Source organism: Eleutherodactylus coqui, chromosome 1 (assembly GCF_035609145.1).
Source record: "Eleutherodactylus coqui strain aEleCoq1 chromosome 1, aEleCoq1.hap1, whole genome shotgun sequence".
Taxonomy (NCBI): Eukaryota; Metazoa; Chordata; class Amphibia; order Anura; family Eleutherodactylidae; genus Eleutherodactylus; species Eleutherodactylus coqui.
In genome coordinates this window covers 149,820,830-149,838,791 of record NC_089837.1, presented here as the reverse complement: position 1 = coordinate 149,838,791, position 17,962 = coordinate 149,820,830, and positions in this window count along the sequence as shown.

Sequence of the window (17,962 nt, the reverse complement as noted above, 5' to 3'; positions counted from 1 at the left end):
CTAGTTTCTGCAAATAAAGGTTACTTATTGCATAGCATAATGAAAAGAGTTTTCTAATATATCTTTTGTACGAAGTACTGTTTCAGGATCTCTGTTTTCAGTCATTTAATAAACAGGAACTCTTATTGTTTACAGATAAAAATCTGTCCTCGTCACATGATGAACATAAAGCTGGTCAGCCTGTTACAAGGAGAGTTGTGCACCTATGTGTCCTTGTTAGAGCGTTCTGCTGGGATCTGTTGTTCTCCAAGTTTTCCCAACAGCTCAGCTTCACAGGTGTGGTTGATTGTGCCGGCTGGGTCTGGTTTGCTCCAGTGAGCCAATCTCTCAGGTCTGTTGCTTATATATACCAGCTCCTTTGTCAGTGTCTGCTGTTTTTCTGTGCTGGGTCTGTTGTTGGCCTTCTGATCTGTCAATGCTGGCATGTCGCCAGTTCTGTCTCTGTATATCTGTCCGTGTGTCTGTGCTGGGTCTGTTTAAGGCCTTCTGATCTGTCTATGCTGACATGTCACCAGTTCTTTTTCTGTATCTGTAAATGTATCCTTGTGTCTGTGTGCTGGGTCTCTTGGCCTTCTGATCTGTCTATGCTTGCATGTCGCCAGTTCTGTTTCTGCACCTGTATATCTGTCCGTGTGTCTGTGCTGGGTCTGTTTTAGGCCTTCTGATCTTTCTGTCCTGGCATGGTTGCTATTTCTGATTCTGGATATTTGTGCATGTATACCTGTGCCGCTTAGACCATTTACCATCTAGGGCTAGTTAGGTCCTTAGGATACAGTGCAGGTCCGTCCCCATCGCGGCGATTGCCCTGCTTGCCTGCAGGTATCCTGGGGTTAGTTGAGTTGTCTCGTTAGAGTAGGGACCGCAAGACAACGAGGACCCTTGAACTGGGCTTGTAGCTTGGCCAATCCACAAACTAATTCCTCATACTTATTATAGCAATTCCATTTGTTTATTCGTGCGGGTGTGCTGGTGAGTGTTTTGGGTGTTTGGCAGTCTGTCTTGCCTCTGTCTGTCCGTCTCTCTGTTCTGAGTTCCCGAGTCTGAGTTCCGCCTGTATTCCTCAGTCTGTGTTCCTGAGTCTGTTCTGTAGTTCTGTTTATGCCTTCTTAGTTCTGATTTGCTTTCTGAGTTCTGTCTGTATTCCTGAATCTGAGTTCTGCCTGTATTCCTGAATCTCAGTTCTATTTATATTCCTGAATCTGAATACATTCTGAATTCCTGGTGCAGTCCCTTTACCTAAGAAGCTGCCAACCTCTCTGGGACAGGTCTTAGCCTGGTTGATCGATCTAGTGCATCCACATTCCATAAATCTGTAATAAGTATTCTAAGGTCATGGATCCCGCTATTCTCCTTGGGTGTGAAAGACGTAACAGTCCTTCACGAGACCAGATGTTCATCCACTAAGGTGCATCCTTTGGAAAGGTCATCAGCAGTTGATGGACAGGGGTCTGTTGCTCAGGAACCCCATCCATAAGCTGATCATCTGGCCCACTGTTAAGTGCAGCACGATGGATGTTGTCACAAGCGGACAGCGGAGGAAGTGCAGGCGCGGGCTTCAGTCCCACTGAAATCAATGGAGGAACCACATTACTAAGCACTTCCTGCTTCTCTGCTCGTCAATACGTCACATCCAGTGTGTGTGCATAGAGGGGTGTCCCAGGGTGCAGCAGCTCTTTTTGTCTTCAATCAGCAGGCAGTCTGAGCTGCATCTCCTTTTCCATGGCTGCTGCTTGTTGCCTGCCTCAACCCCACTCAAGCTAAATTGTCCGCCAATAGTGTATACGTATATTTGTTTGTGCGTGTGTTTTAAAATATGCCTGTGTGTGTCCCTGCGTATATATATTTGTATGGGTGGTATCAAATCTGCGCTTGGAGGTTCCAATGCAGATGTGAAACAGATTTATGTATATAAAATGCATGTAAGTATGCATGTAAGAGCACCTCTGTGTGTATATATGTATACCTATGACTATTGTGAGGTTCTGAGGAACATGATACTGGATGGTCGCTACGTCGCCCCTAGGTTCCGTTATTATGCCTAGTGGGGCTGGAGGAAGGTCATGTCCCGCTGTTTGAGACATGAAAATCCAGAAGTGCAATGTAATCTCCAGCAAGTAGTTGCTGGAGATCTTTTCTTTAAAAGTCTTTGGACCTGGATTTTTGGAATGGATGACAGGTTGGTAGTGGGGCCATCCATTCCACTTCCTCCACTCCAGAGTGTGTGTGAGGTCAATCAGCACAGGTGCTGAGGCTGGGCCAGGAAGAGGTGTATATAAATAGCAGTGTGCACTGACACAGAGGGAGACTAGATGGCTGCTGGACCCAGGAAGCCTGATATACCTACTGGAGGTAAAAGCCCTGCTGTGTGGTGCACCTGCAGCAAGTGACCTGTACAGGCAGGGACTGTCTGTTATACTAAATGCTGGACTATTGTTTTCATGCCTGAAGCCAAGGCTGTATTGTCTTTTGATTTGTTGGACAGAAATAAACACAGGTCACGCCTGTACTTGGACTTAAAATACATGTCTCTGTCTCTGACTGCCAAACACCCTGCAAAGCCGCAGTCTACTGAGCTGTCTTCCCACATATGGTGTTTCGGATGCGGGCAGTGAAATACACAGTTTTAAAGAGACATACGGAAAGAATTGACACCTGTGGCTAACACTGTATGTCCTGGGTAAAAGCCGCTGGTACACTACCTAAGAAGAAGGCTGCCATGGAGGACCTGGTCTGACAGCTGGTGCAGTTTAGTCTACAGCAACAAAATGCCCATGCAGAGGCAAGGCAGGTGCAGCAAGAGACTAATCGCCTGCTAATGGAACAAATTGCGACACTGCAAGAGGTGGTGATGGTACAACGGCCTGCGGTTGCAGAGGGTCAGAGCGCCCACCAACAGAGGGGCCAAGAAGGACGACCAACCGTGAGGGCCATGGTGCAAGTTTCGCTGCAGAAGATGACTGCCGCAGATGACGTGAAAGCCTACCTCAACATCTTCGAGAGGATTGCGGAATGAGAAGGGCTGCCCACGGACCAATGGGTGGATGTTGTGGCCCCTTTTCTGTCAGGAGAGTCCCAAAAGGCCTATTATGACCTAAGTGAAATGGACTCCCGTAACTATGCCAAACTAAAGGCCGAAATCCTGGCACAACTGGGAGTGATCATGCAGGTGCGTGCAGGCCGGGTACATGCCTGGAGGTACTCGGAGAGCCTACCACCGCGGTCCCAAATTCATGACTTAATACACCTTGTCTCCAAGTGGCTTCAGCCAGAGAACTGCACTCCTGCTCAAATGGTAAAGAGGATCGTTTTGGATATCTTCCACCATTCTTTACCACCTGCGGTGCAGCGTTGGGTGGGACAGGCTGGGCTGACTGGCGCTAACCAACTCGTGACTCTGGTCGAGAGGTACTGTGCCACGGAGGAACTGTTACAAGTCTCTACCAGACGGGGCTGTGACAAAGAGGCTAAGGGTTCCAGTTGTGTTGGTAAGACTATGCCAGTTTCTACTCCTAGTGAATCTGTGGAAGAAGGGAGGGGGCTCAGGGGCCAAGCCAGTGGTTGGCCCACATCGAGAGAGAGGGACCCAAGATGCCTACAGTGCTGGCGGTGCCACGAATGGGGTCACGTTGTGGTACACTGCCCCCTAGGCTCCGAGCCCATGGACTGCAGCTCCTCGTGGATGGTTTCTCTGTACGCACGCCCCGCGCTTGCCGCCGAAAACCTGTCAGGGGACGAGCCGCAGGTATGTTCGGTGAACATTGAGGACTTTCTGGTACAGGCTTTGCTCGACTCCGGAAGCCTAGTGACACTAGTGCATGGTTTGTTGGTTAGTTCAACGTGTTACAATGTAGGCCGAGTGGGTGTACTGTGCATCCATGGGGACACTCGGGAATACCCCACCGCTACCATACAAATAGCCACTCCTTGCGGCACAGCTACCTACGAGGTAGGAGTGGTTAAGTCCCTAATGCATGAAGCTATTATCGGAAGGGACTTTCCACTGTTCTGGGCCGTGTGGAGAAAAAGGGCTGTGGACAATAAGAATGTTGCTAATAATGTTGTGTGTAAGAAGGTAAGCCCTCAGCCGTATGACCCAGACACTGCCGTGCCCGCAGTAGGGGTGACCACAAGTGACAATGTCGATTGTCCCCTAGCTGTACTGGTTGGTGACACTGAAAGCAGGGCAGAAGTTCCTGTCATGTTGGAACTTGAGGTGTCGCGTGAAAATTTTGGGTCTGCTTAGCTGAAAGACCCAACATTGATCAGGGCCCGTGAGGCTTTAAAAAAAAAAATGGTGTACCTCAAACTCCAGGTGGGAGTGAGGCATATCCTTATATGGCTGTTAACAATGATATGTTGTACAGAGTGGATAAGGTGCGCGAGGAAGAACTGGAACAGCTGGTGGTACCCCAACTGTATCGTCGGGTAGTTCTTGACCTGGCTCATAAACGTGCTGGGAGGTCATCTGGGGAGCGAAAAAAAACAGAACGAGTGTTGCAAAGGTTCTATTGGCCAGGCATACATGAGGAGGTTAAGCAGTATTGCGCCTCGTGTCCTATATGTCAACTAACTGCCCCTAAGTCTCACTTCAGGAGTCCATTAGTGCCATTACCCGTTATAGAGGTACCGTTTGACCAGATTGCCATGGATTTAGTCAGTCCAGTAGTGAAGTCTGCTGGGGGACATCAGTGTATACTGGTCATTGTTGACTATGCCACACGGTATCTGGAGGCAATTCCTCTGAGAAACACCTCCTCCAAACTCGTCAAAGAAACTTGAGAAAGTGAACACACCCCCTACAAAAGTGTTGTAGAACATATATCAGTGATGCAGAACAGGATAGCAGCTGTCATGCCCATCATGAAGGAACACTTGGAACAGGCACAAGTGGCACAGAGTCGAGTCTATAACAGGTCGGCCAAAGTCAGAACCTTTTGCTCGGGAGATAGGATGTTAGTTTTGGTGCCTACGGTAGAGAGCATATAAAAAAACACATACGTAACCGCTTTTATTGGAAAGCATTGGTTCTAATAAATGCGAATAGAAAACACGCCATTGTAATCAATGGGGTAATAAGTGGGTCCTTTTTTTTTGCTAAAAATGGAGAAGAGACGTAAACCCTGAACTTAACCTGAATGCAGGTGCGAAAGTATCCTTACATAAGTAAGTTTATTTACCTGTTTCTTGGAATGCTAGTTTAAAAGCAAAAATTACTTGGTTTCAATAACTGTAAAATAATAAACATTTCAACCTATGAACAATATTAAATCTTTTCTGTTCCTATTCTGCTAGTCTGGCTATTCCTCTGTTGATGTCTGCTAATGAATTATTATAGTGCCACTCTGATGTCTACTTGCCCAGTTCAATGAAAGATGTCAAGGAAACCGTGGATCAAGCAGGGTGGACTTTTACCTATCCAAACTTTTAGCTACACTGAACTGCCATCTAGCCCAATGGAGGTATATTTTATAGAGTCAGTAGAGACCGCCATAAATAATAACTATAAGAACAGCAATAAATTAAATTGTGACTGTTATTTCTAGCAAAATGTTTTATCTCTATCACATAAAAGAAATAGGCTAATTTGATGCATTTGCTACGTCTCATTTAAAAACACAATATTGCAATAATTAAATTCATTGTGTCCAGAAGGACAGTATTTGATCTGCAGCTGCTAAGATTCTGTAACATGGAAGAAATGAGAAGGTTGTTTTACAATAATGTCCTGTAATTTGTGTATCAGTTAAACAAATCTGTTAGCACAAAATACCATCAGGTCACTTACAAAAGACCTGACCTACTTTGCAGATGAAGTGATTACATTTGCAGCACAGTTAATTGAAATAAAACTCTCAAGCTGTTATATGAGATTTTTTGAGAACTTGCTGTTACTCAATCACAAAGAGAATAAAAACTGTGCTTTGGCAGTCACTTGCCAAGCTGGTCATACACATTACATTGCTGTTGGCTGATCAATCATGCAGTTGACACCTGTCTCCTTGACCTCTACCTAAACATGTGCTCTCGGCTCAGCTAAGTGTGCGTGCTATTTTCATCTGCCATTGGGGAATGTTGATGCCACCGAACTCGAAAAAACTCCAGAGGCGTAACTTGAAGCTTCTGGAGTCCCAATGCAAAACCTGTAACAGGGTCCCCAATTATAATGTTTTTTTTCATACTAGTGGTCTCCCTAAATGGAGAAGAGAGGCCTTAAGGGCAACCGCATCCCCTAAAGTTACCTACCTGAGAACTAATGTGTATGAACACACATGGCCAAATCACATCATACAAACTATCTTGTAACATAAAATCATTGTTATTTTCCACAAAAAAAATTTCTTAGCCCCATTTTTCAAATTTGACATGTCACTTTATGTGGTTATAATATTGGAATGCTTTTATTTATCTACGTTAGGCTAATTTCACACGAGCGATATTTCACTCGATATTTCACTCGATTTCCCCATGCATTTGAGGCGTTTTTGTGCAAAAAACACCTCACATCACTTCAGGAAAGTAGCGATCCCAAGAACCACGCCAGAGGATTGATAAATTTCACTTTTTTTTCACATGCTCAAGGAAATCGTGTGAGATTTGATAGTTGCGAGATGCACAGATCTCACACGACTATGGACCCCATTCCTTTAAATAGGGTCATATACATGGGTGATTTTTTTTTTTCCCCACATTGTGGTGCGGGAAAAAATCACGGCATGCCCTATCTTTGGGCGTTCCCTCGAACGACTCACCCATTGTTTTCAGTGGGGCCAGAAAACATCACACAGCTTGCGAGGTACACGAGGTTTCAGATGGAAAACAATCACTACTTCCCTGAAGTGATGTAAAATGTTTTTAACACAAAAAACACTTTGCATCCACAGGGACATTGCATGCTGGTGAGCATGATATCACCATTGTGTCCACCCGTGTAAAATTAGTCTTATTCTGAGACTGCTTTCCATGTTACAATGAATTTTAGTTTGATGGTGTTTTACACCATCATGTTTTACATTTATATATTAAAAAATCTACAATGCAAAGGAAATTGTGAAAAATTAGCATTTTTCAAAATTGTAATTTTTGGCTTGTAATATAAATAGTCATACCGCACAAAATAGTTAACAACATTTAATATATTGTACGTCTACTTTATATTAGCCTCAATTTGAAAACATCCTTTTATTTTTTTCAGGATGTGACACGGCTTAAAAGTTTGGAAATGATTTTTCAGCTTTTTAAGAACATTTCTAAAATTTATTTTTTTAAGTTCTATTTCAGTTTAGAAGTGGCTTTGAGCGACTTTATATTAGAAGCCACCAAAAAATTACTACATTTTAAAAACTGAACCCCTAACACTATTCCAAAGTGCATTTTTGGAAACTTGTTAATGCTTCACAAGTTTCACAAGAATTAAAGAAAAGTGGAGGTAAAACTTAAAAAATTTAATTTCTCTTGCAAATTTCAAAATTGTAATAATTTTTTTCGGTAATACAGTCGGCGTTAACGAAGAAAGAAAAAAAAGCACCTTTTCAATTTTGGAACCTCTTTTTTATTAAACTTTCTGCAGTAACCATTTCGGGTTTGTAGAGGCAAGGGGGTGCCAAAACATAAGAAACCCCCTCTGCAAAAAAAAAAAACATTTTGGAAACTACACTTCTTAAGGAATTTGTCTGGTTGTGTTGTAACCATTTTAACCCCACCAGTGTTTCATGGAGTTTTTTAATATTTGGTCATGGAAATGAAAACTTAAAACATTTGGAGCTAAACCTAAACCTACTAAAGATTCGGGTGCCGGCGGGGGAGAGCGGGGAGGAACAAAGGGAAGATCTCTTTCTCACTCTCTCCCCCCTGCTCCTCCGTGCTCACTCCCGCAACTCACTGCTCTCCCCGGCTGGCACCCGAATCTTTAGAGACGAGCGGGCAGGTACTCGCATAAGGTACTACTCACTCGAGTAGTTTGCCTTAGTGAGTACGCTCCCTCATCTCTACTACTTATCATTGGAAAAATTTTATTTTCACAAGGTAAAAAAGGAGCAAAAGCACCCCGCAACTCGATACTCAATTTCTCCTGTATACCGGATATGTGGACGTAAATTGCTCTTTCAGCACACGGCAGGGCTCAGAAGGGAAGGAACGCAGATTTTTCTGGAATAATATTTGGATCACAAGTTACATTTGCAGAGTCCTATGAGGAACCAGTACAATGGGAACAACCCATGCCTTCTCCACTCTAAAAGTGACTACATTTTGGAAACTATGCCCCTCATGGAATTCATCAAGGGGTGCAGTGAGTGTTTTAACCGCCAGGTATTTGGTGAATTTTTTTTAACAAAGGCCATGAAAATGTAAATGAAACTGTGCAGCATAAATGACATGTTAATCTTATTTTGTGGATCATATATATAATTATACAAACATCACATATAGGGCTCAAACCGGTGTATGTTGTCTGCATATTACGTGTGTAATACACCCTGCTGAAATCCGTGAAAACCCGGACGATATACGCACGTCTGATAAGCCCCATGATTGAGCTTTTATGTAATTTTTTTTTGGGGGGGGGGTTACTATTTTTACAAAATAAAATAATTTTTGGTAGCTTTTATTTTGTATCTCCATATTTAGGCAGCCATAACCTTTTTATGTTTCCATCTATGGACCTGTATAAAGGCTTGTCTTTCACAGAATGAGTTGATGTTTTCAACAGTACAACTTTGGGGCACATACAAGTTTTTAATCTCTTTTTATTTAGGTTGTTTTTGGAGGCAGAGTGATCAAGCTCAGCAATTCTTGCATTGTTTTCTTCATTTTTTTCCAGTGTGTACTGGGCAGGATAAATTACATAACCTTATAGTACACGTTGTTATGAATGTGTCAATAGCAATTTTGTAGGGGATCTTTTTTTGTTCATGGTTTTGCCATAATAAATAGTTTGTTGGTGAAAGTGTTTTTTTCTTTCTTTAACGTGATTTTTTTTTATGTGAAAACTTTTAATTTTTTTTAAGTGCATGTCTTTTCCTACTTGGAGACTTGAACATGAGATTGTTTTATCACTGAGATAATACACTGAACTACAAAGTAGTGCATGGCATTTATCTCAGCAGTGTACTATCTCAATGCTGAGATAATACATTGCACTGCTTATGTAGTACAACGTATTAAGTCTAGCTGTCATTGTTCTCAATGACTGATAGGCATGTTAGACCCAAGTAGGCCACCAAAGATGGCAGACATGGAAGCCATTGGCGCCGTCTGGTGACATGCTGGAGGAGGAGGCAATAGGGTGAGGGAAAGAGCACCAATCAAACTAGATACTACAGTCAGCAGTTATCACAGAATCCAAACAGTTAATTCTATCAGAAACTAACGGTATTTATTGGTCTTCGATTGCTACGTCATGTCTAGCCTGTTAGGAATAGCCTGAAGCATTGGGACAATGCGCACATACTGCTGCCAAGTTCTTCAGGCCATTTGGCAGTCTGTAAGGGGTTCTAGGAAAACTCTGTTTTTGAATAACACTTAATGTCTTCATGAAGATTTGGTAAATTTTGTAAATACTCATAATATACTGATTTTGATCTATTTACACCCAAAGGGAGAGCAAAGGTCCTGAATCTTTATGTGGTTTATTGGCACAGACAGTCATCTGACCTTTGCATCTGTGATCTGAGCTTTCACAGTGTACTACTCCGGAAACGGGAATCCAGCAGAGGTCTGACACGACATTCTATCTGATACTACTGTTACGTCATTAAAAAGCTGAAAGGATAAGCAAAACATTATATTTGCAAACATTAAATATAGATTTAAAATAAGAGAATCATGTAAATATCTTCGGAAAAAATAGAGGTTTTCTATAGAGGCTTTAATGTATTGGTTTTTTTTTTCTTTGCCTCTAACTCTGCCTATTGTAGCCCCGCATATATGCTGAATGCCATCAGGTTATCAACTTGCAAAGATGCTAGTTTTCTAAGGTAGAATTGGTAACCAGTAAGGCCGATTTCACACGGGCAGGTCAGATTCCGCATGTGGAATACCGCAGCAGAATCCAACCCTGTGCCCGTCCAGCATCTGTGCATACCTGCCTTTCTTTTATCTTCTCTGTACTGTGGATGGTCCGCACAGTGAGCCGCCAGACATGTGCATTATAGACTTTTATATTTTAAACCTCAGCTTTTCCCGCATCATCGCCTAGTGAAAATGCGGACTCCCGTGACCTTTCCGCAGTGTCATTGCCGCGTGCCGTCAATGGAAGTCGTCCACCCGAAATCCTTGTGAAATTAGAACATGCTGCTATTTTTTTTCTTAATGAACGGAAAATTGCAATTGATTTCCCCTCGTGTAGAGGAAAAGACGTTTTTAAATAGCATGTTATGAGCAGTATTTGCTGCAGAATCCGGAAGCGGACGCCTGCTCTGGATTCCACAATGCAAATCCACCTGTGTGCAGGCGGCCTAATCCGGGTAAAAATCATTGTTTACTCTCGAACTTGTAGCCTCTGAAAGGAAAGAATTCAAAGACTACAAGCAGAGATCTTGGAATGGTGAATTCATACACAAAGCATATGATACAACTCAAAGCTTATTCATTGGGTAATGAAAAGTTATAATTTGCTGAACCTGGAAAACCCTAAGACCCAATGTCCACAGCAAATTCGAATTGCGGAATTTGTGCAGGGTACCCGCGCAGACGGTCATGAGACATGGGCATCTGAAGCTGAATTAAAGTATGCGGGTTTGTTTTATGGACCTTTTGGTCTAGAAGACAGATGGTAGCGTGCTCCATTTTGCTGCGTATCCAGCACAGATGGCTCCATTGAAGTAAATGCAAGCTGTATGATCCGCGGCCCGTCTGCAATTGAATTGTGGATTCCGCAGGAAATTTGAAAAAAAAACTGTACTGCGCATGTACGCTGGCCTGCGCATCCGCACACATTAGCAGTGAAGACCTGGACAGGTAAGCACTGGAGTCCTCGACCATAGGCAGGGTCAGATTTTGCTGCGGGCTCCCACATGTGGAACCCGGCCTGCCCGAGGACATGAGGCCTTTGCGATTTTTGTAGCCCATGTTTCCCTATGGAGCCTCCTTGTTTATCGCATTGCATAGCACAAACTTGCGATTTTCGATGCACAAACTTGCAATGAGACTTTTTTTTAACATTAGAAAGTCCTATTACCGTTTTTCGCTACAAAATCCAGTGAGAATATCACAGGTAGCAGCGACATGAGAAAGAGAAAAAAAGCATCACTGATGCTACAAAATCGTGTGTACATAGCAGCAATATCGCAGCTGTTTTGTAGCAGTGATATCGCTGTCGCCTCCCATGTGCGACCTTAGGCCTCCTTCACACGGGTGACAAAGTTGCGTGATTTTGTTGCGTTGCTACAAATTGTATGTATGAGAAGCCCATGCTTTCCTATGGGTTCCTTCACATATGCGATGTTTTGTAGCATGCAACAACCCAACACAAAAACCTCGCGGGTACGGCGATATGCCCGTGGGTTGTGAGGTTTTGTAGCCCATGTTTCCCTATGGAGCCTTCCTCTCTGCTGCATCGCATAGCTCAAAAACGCAATTTTCATGCGGTGCGATGCAACTTTGACAGTAGGAAATCATATAGGCAGATAGAGCTGCGGATCTCCCGCGCAGGAGTCATAAGTGGATTTTATAATTAAAATCCGCCCATGGACATGGGGCTTAAGTATTCTTACTATATGTCTGTGAAATCTCACTTTTTTATCTTTTTTTCTTGCTATGGAAATCAGAATCGGTCAATTTCTGACTATAACGTTTGCGCAACTTTTAAGAAACCATCATGTCCTCTATGCAGCAGAGCTGGCTGCATAGCTTTGACTCCCTCGTAATTCTTCATACTGGCCCTTCTTAGTTTCAGTTTGAATGTGTCAGATTAGTGGTTTCTACTCCCTGTCTATCAGGTCTGACATCAGTAATTCACATTGAACAGTGGGGACCACCCACTTGACACATTTACAGCTTTGGGAACTAAGACACCTTTGGAGTCAGCAGAGCCGTGGCTGCAAAACTATTCAGCTAGACTCACTGACCTAAGGACATAACAGATGTTCTTTAACCCCTTCCTGCTCCATGACGTTTAGGTACGTCATGGAGTGGCAGCGTATGTATGAAGAGAGGTTGCGGGGCAACCTCTCTTCATACAGTGAGGGAGTCAGCTGTTTATGAATAGTCGATCCGTGGATATTAACCATTTAAATGCCGCTGTCAATTCTGACAGCGGCATTTAAAGTCCCCCAAACAATGTTCGGGGGTCCAGCATGGCCCCCCCACAGTGAGATCGGGGGAGCCGTGCAGGTGTCATGGCAGCCGGGGGCCTTCTGAAAGGCCCCAGGGCTGCCTTACCAGACTGCCTATTAAGCCATCCCTGTGGGGTGGCTTGATAGACTGCCTGTTAAATGGCAGTATGACGTAATGCTATAGCATTACGTCATAGTGCAGAAGCGATCAAAGCATTGCTGGTTATAGTCCCCCAGGGGGACTTTAAAGTAAAGTAAAAAAAAAATCAAAGTTTTTTTAATTGTAAAAAAAACAACTTAGAAAATCACCCCCCTTTTGCCTTATCTATTATTAAAAAATCTAAATCATAAAATAAAAATACATATTTGGTATCGCCGCGTCTGTAAAAGTCTGATCTATCAAAGTAGTGCATTATTTTTCCCGCACGGTGAACTTCGTCCGAAAAAAATAAATAAAGAACGCCAGAAATGCACTTTCTTAGTTACCCTGTCTCCCAGAAAAAAATGCAATAAAAAGCGATCAAAAAGTTGTATGTATTCCAAATTGGTACTATCAGAAACTACAGGACATCCCGCAAAAAATGAGCCCTCGGTCAACTATGTCGACGGAAAAATAAAAAAGTTATTGTGCGCACAAGATGACCGCAGAAAATAATTGAAAAAAATTAAATGTCTTTGAAAAAAAAAGAGTAGTACAGTAAAAAAAAAACCTATACAAGTTTGGTATCATAGTAATCGTACCGACCCATAAAATAAAGTTATCATGTCACTTTTGTTGCTGTTTGTGCAGCGTAGAAACAAGACGCACTGAAAGATGGCGAAATGTCGGGTTTTTTTTCATTTTACTCCACTTAGAGTTTTTTAAAAGTTTTTCAGTACATTATATGGTACTTTAAATAGCACCATTGAAAAATACAACTCGTCCCGCAAAAAACAAGCCCTCATGCAGCGACGTTGATGGATAAATAAAGGAGTTACGATTTTTTTGAAGGGGGGAGGAAAAAAGAAAATGGAAAAAGAAAAAGGGGTTGCGTCATTAAGGGGTTAAATAAACTCTGTCACCATCTTTTTGCATCCTTCTCTGAGGGCAGGATAATATAGTGACAGTCACGCTGATGACATACGTCTGCTCTATGGATCTGTGCAGTAGTTTGGGAGAAATTTACATTTTATCAGTAGCAGCACATGTATGGAAGACTACAGGAAATAGTCCTGGACATTCATGAGCTGCAGGCTAGTTCCGCCACTGATTGACTGCAGTCTGCCTAATACTGTGCAAAGAGAGAGAGAGCTGCTAATCATAGATTGGAGGGTGAAATGGGTGTGGCCAGCCTGCAGCTCATAAATATGGAGAACTTAATCTCTGCATGGCTGCTACTAATAAAATGCAAGTTTCTTCCAAAGCACTGCACAGATATGTACAGCAGACATATCACTGTAAAAGTCATACCCTTCACTATCTTATGTTGCTCTCAGTAAGGGTTTCAAAAAGATGGTAACATATTCTCTTTAAGGCCTCGGTCACACAGGCGTTTTTTCCCGCGATTTGCGCATGCACATGCGATCTGTGCATATTTAGAACCATTGCTTTGCAATGGGATCGGTCACATGGCCGCTTTTTAAGCGGATGTCCGATAAATTATAGGACACAAGGAATCGCAGATCGCGCCTATCTGCGATCTGCGATTCCTTGTGTTCTCTATATGCGCTCAATGGGGCCGGCGGCAGCAGCACCGACCCCATTGAGAACATATACTACAGAAATCATTCTCCTCTGCCACAGCTGTTGATGTTCGCCCATTGAATTCAATGGAGCCGGCAATACAGCCGGCTCCATTGAAAGCAATGGGCTGCGGGCGAGCGCGGGATGAATTTTCGGGAAGGGCTTAAAAATATAAGCCCTTCCCTGAAAATCATCCAAAAATGTGTAAAAATAAAAAAATATATATGCTCACCTTGTCCTTGCAGCCGGAGTTCAGCCGCGGCAGGCCGGCAGTTCTCCTGAACTGCTCTGTGTAGTATTCAGCAGGTGGGGATTTAAAATCCCCGCCTGCTGAATGGGCTGCCTCTGATTGGTCACAGCCCTCACCAATCAGAGGCAGCTCTCACTCACCCATTCATGAATTCATGAAAGGGTGAGTGAGTGCTGCCTCTGATTGGCTCAGTGCTACCTCTGATTGAATGACAGCTGAGAGCTGCCCCTGATTGGTCCCTGCACTGAGCCAATCAGAGGCAGCCCATTCAGCAGGCGGGGATTTTAAATTCCCGTCTGCTGAATACTACACAGAGCAGATCAGAAAAACTGCCGGCCGGCCGGTGCTGAACTCCGGCTGCAAGGACAAGGTCAGTATATATATATATTTTTTTTTACACATTTTTGGATGATTTTCAGGGAAGGGCTTATATTTTTAAGCCCTTCCCGAAAATTCATCCCGCGCTCACCGCCAGCCCATTGCTTTCAATGGAGCCGGCTGTATTGCCGGCTCCATTGAATAGCAATGGGTTGGACAGCGCTCCTTTGATCGGGGCCTTTTCACTGAAAACGCTGCTAGCTACAGATTTTTCGGGTGATTTTTCGTCCCCGGTCACGCGATTTGCGGATGCGCATCCGTCATGCGATCCGCAAATCGCGGCAAAAAACGCCCGTCTGACTGAGGTCTAAGCAAGAACAAAACTAGTATTTGGTTATTTAATAGAGCTGTTACATCAGAATGGCCCTATTTAAACATGCGGTCATCAAAGGACGGGGCATTCTTCACTAGGGAACAGCTCTATTATTCAGAGCTGAGTACTGCTACAAATACCTCCTCCTGCTCTAGTGGACGCATTGTAGCCATGCATTATACTGACACCCATTCATCTGAATGAATACTGTAAATACTTCCTCCAGCAATGCCAACTGATAACATTCTGAATTCATCTGATCACCAGGGGAACTTTTATTTGACGGAACAACCTATTTAAATGCTATCTACATATTTGCTGAGAACTTCTTTAAAGAGTATGGATGCCTTTGCACTGATTTTTCTTTTAATGTGTGGTTGCTTTCTAAATGCAAAATTAACCCTTTTGTGACCAAGGTTTTTAATACCTAAATGTCTATATAAACATTTTTAAACATTTTCAAAACAATACATTCTAATAGTTAATATTTTTTATTTCAGGTCTATTTTTTTCCATTATTTTGTGTTATAGGTTGGGCTTTCTTATAGTACTAGGACAGGGCCAGTTCCTTCTTAGGGCGAGCACCCACTGGCGTTTGCGTTTTCCGCGGGAAAAAACGCAGCGTTTTCGCCGCGTTTCCCGCGATTTTTCCACGCGTTTTTCGCGGCGTTTTCGCGTCTTTTCCATTAATTTCCATTGACTTTCATGGGTGCATTAGGAGAAAAATAAGGACACATATGCAACTGACAGTTCCTATGTTAAAAACGCAAACGCAACGCAAAAAAAACGCCAGTGGACAGGAACACATGTTATCTCTATGCCTGTGCAGGAAAAACGCAAAACGCAGGTAAAAAAACGCCAGTGGGTGCTCGCCCTTAATTTTATGTTTTATATAGAAAATGTTGGCAGAAATAGTATAAAATTCTAATTTTCATCATTTTTTTCTGTTTCTAATTAAACTTAAAACAAATTTATAAAACAAAATCTTACATTCTTGTACATAACAATACCAAATATGTGGAGTCCGATTAACCCATCATCAATGGAAGACCTGGGAACAATGGTCCCCATATTCATTTTTTGGTATCTTCTGTTATTAGCTGGTAATTTGGCTCACTTTGACCAATATGTTTATCATTTTTTATTCCAGAGAGCTGACTATTACAACCCCCCCGTCACTTCACTAGGGTTGAACTGACAAAGTGCCAACCCAATCTTTTTACTAGCAGAGTGCTAGCCAATGAGACGAGCCACTAAAGTAGAGGACTTATATATACATCCTAGCTGCACGGTGCATCGACATTTATATATACAGATGGTGGACGGGAAAGGGTTAAGCAATTTTCTAAATATTAAGAATTCCCTACTATGTTACAGTTTTAGAGTCTGTGCAACTCCTTTATGTAACAGGTTCTGCTGCTGCTTCTGAAGTAGATCTGACAGCATCCTGCTCCCGGCTGCTGTAGGCTGGGGCTGATATCTTCTGCTGTTGTTGCCTTCTACATTTGATGGAAATGCTGTGGATTTTACCTACCGATTTGCACAGGTAAAATCTGCAGCAGCACACAGTGCCAAGCACAAAGCCTAGTCTGCAGCAGCATGTCAATTCTTTTGCATATTGTGCATGGATTTGTTGTAGATATTCCCCATCAACTTCAATGTGAAAATGCAAACTCCACAATAAAAGCTACAAGCAATATACTGTTGTACATTTGACTGTGGATTACCTATGGATCTACAGTTGCAAATTTCAAAACAATTAACTGTATTAACTCCACATTATTGAGTGTGAATATGTCTTGTGGATTTCCCTGTGAATTGTTTGTGGATTTTCTGCAAATATTTACCGACACAAATCCAACCTATGAGGACTTCTGTGAGGGAAACCATAGTGTTTGAGCACCATCTTGTTCCCCGCTCCATTTTGTAGCTTACTTGATACAAGTATTCAGATATTTTTGCATATGAACAGGACAATCAGAAGTTTACAAGGCCAGAAGAAAAAAGCTGCGATTGACCTTCACTCACACAAGTGTGTGCACAGGGGAAGACAGCTGATTAAAGATGGACTTTGTTTTAGAAATGTACTCCGCTTAGCAAATCAGATGATAAAGAGTTCTTCATTTGATCTTCTATACATGTTTTTAACTATGTAAGCCTTAACTAAACTCAGGAATGCTTATAGATTACCAATTAATGATCCCAGAAAAAGCAGAAAGCAAATGACTAGAGAAGGGTTTTGCCCAGAGACCATCACTGCACATGTTAAGGTTTAGTAAACAATATTAGAGAATTGTAACAAGCTATCCATATGTTTAAGTCAAGTACCCTCTAGCCTCATTTTTAATGTATTTGTCTAAAAGGATTATAAAAACTTTGGCTTGTTAACAAATAAACTGAATCATTCGCAACTTACACAAATGCTGTGTGACCTATGATTCTCTGAGCAGCTCGTACTTAACCCTGATTTGGAGTACAAGAACATACCTGTAGCGCTCCATTGCGCTGACTTTCCATAGTGATATCAACAGTGAGGGAATGAAGTTGTACCCATCACACAGGCTATGTAGAGAAACAGAGTCCAATCTCCAAGGTAAGAGTGGAGCAGCATACGTGTAGATAGAGGACAGAACTCACAGCATATTTTGGAGGTGGAGGGAGGTGGAAATCACACACTCTTCAGCATCAGTGTCTGTCAGCACAAAGGAGAGGAGATCTCACATGGGCTTTAAAAGATGAAGTAGCACAGGTATTAAGCTGTCCATGTATACAGTGTCAGACTGGGGTGCTTAAGCCCCATCAGTAAAATTGATTCTGAAGGCCTTCAGCTACATATCACCTGAACCTCATTTGCCAATTCCCGCCACCACATTTTCCAAACCCTTCAATTGAAAGGTAGCTGCATTTGTGTGAGGCCACATATCCACTAAAGATCTTGAGAATGCGGCGGATGGGATTCATTGGATTCTATTCTCCCAACAAATGAAGATCCTAAGGCCTCATGTCCACGGGGAAAAGATTATTTA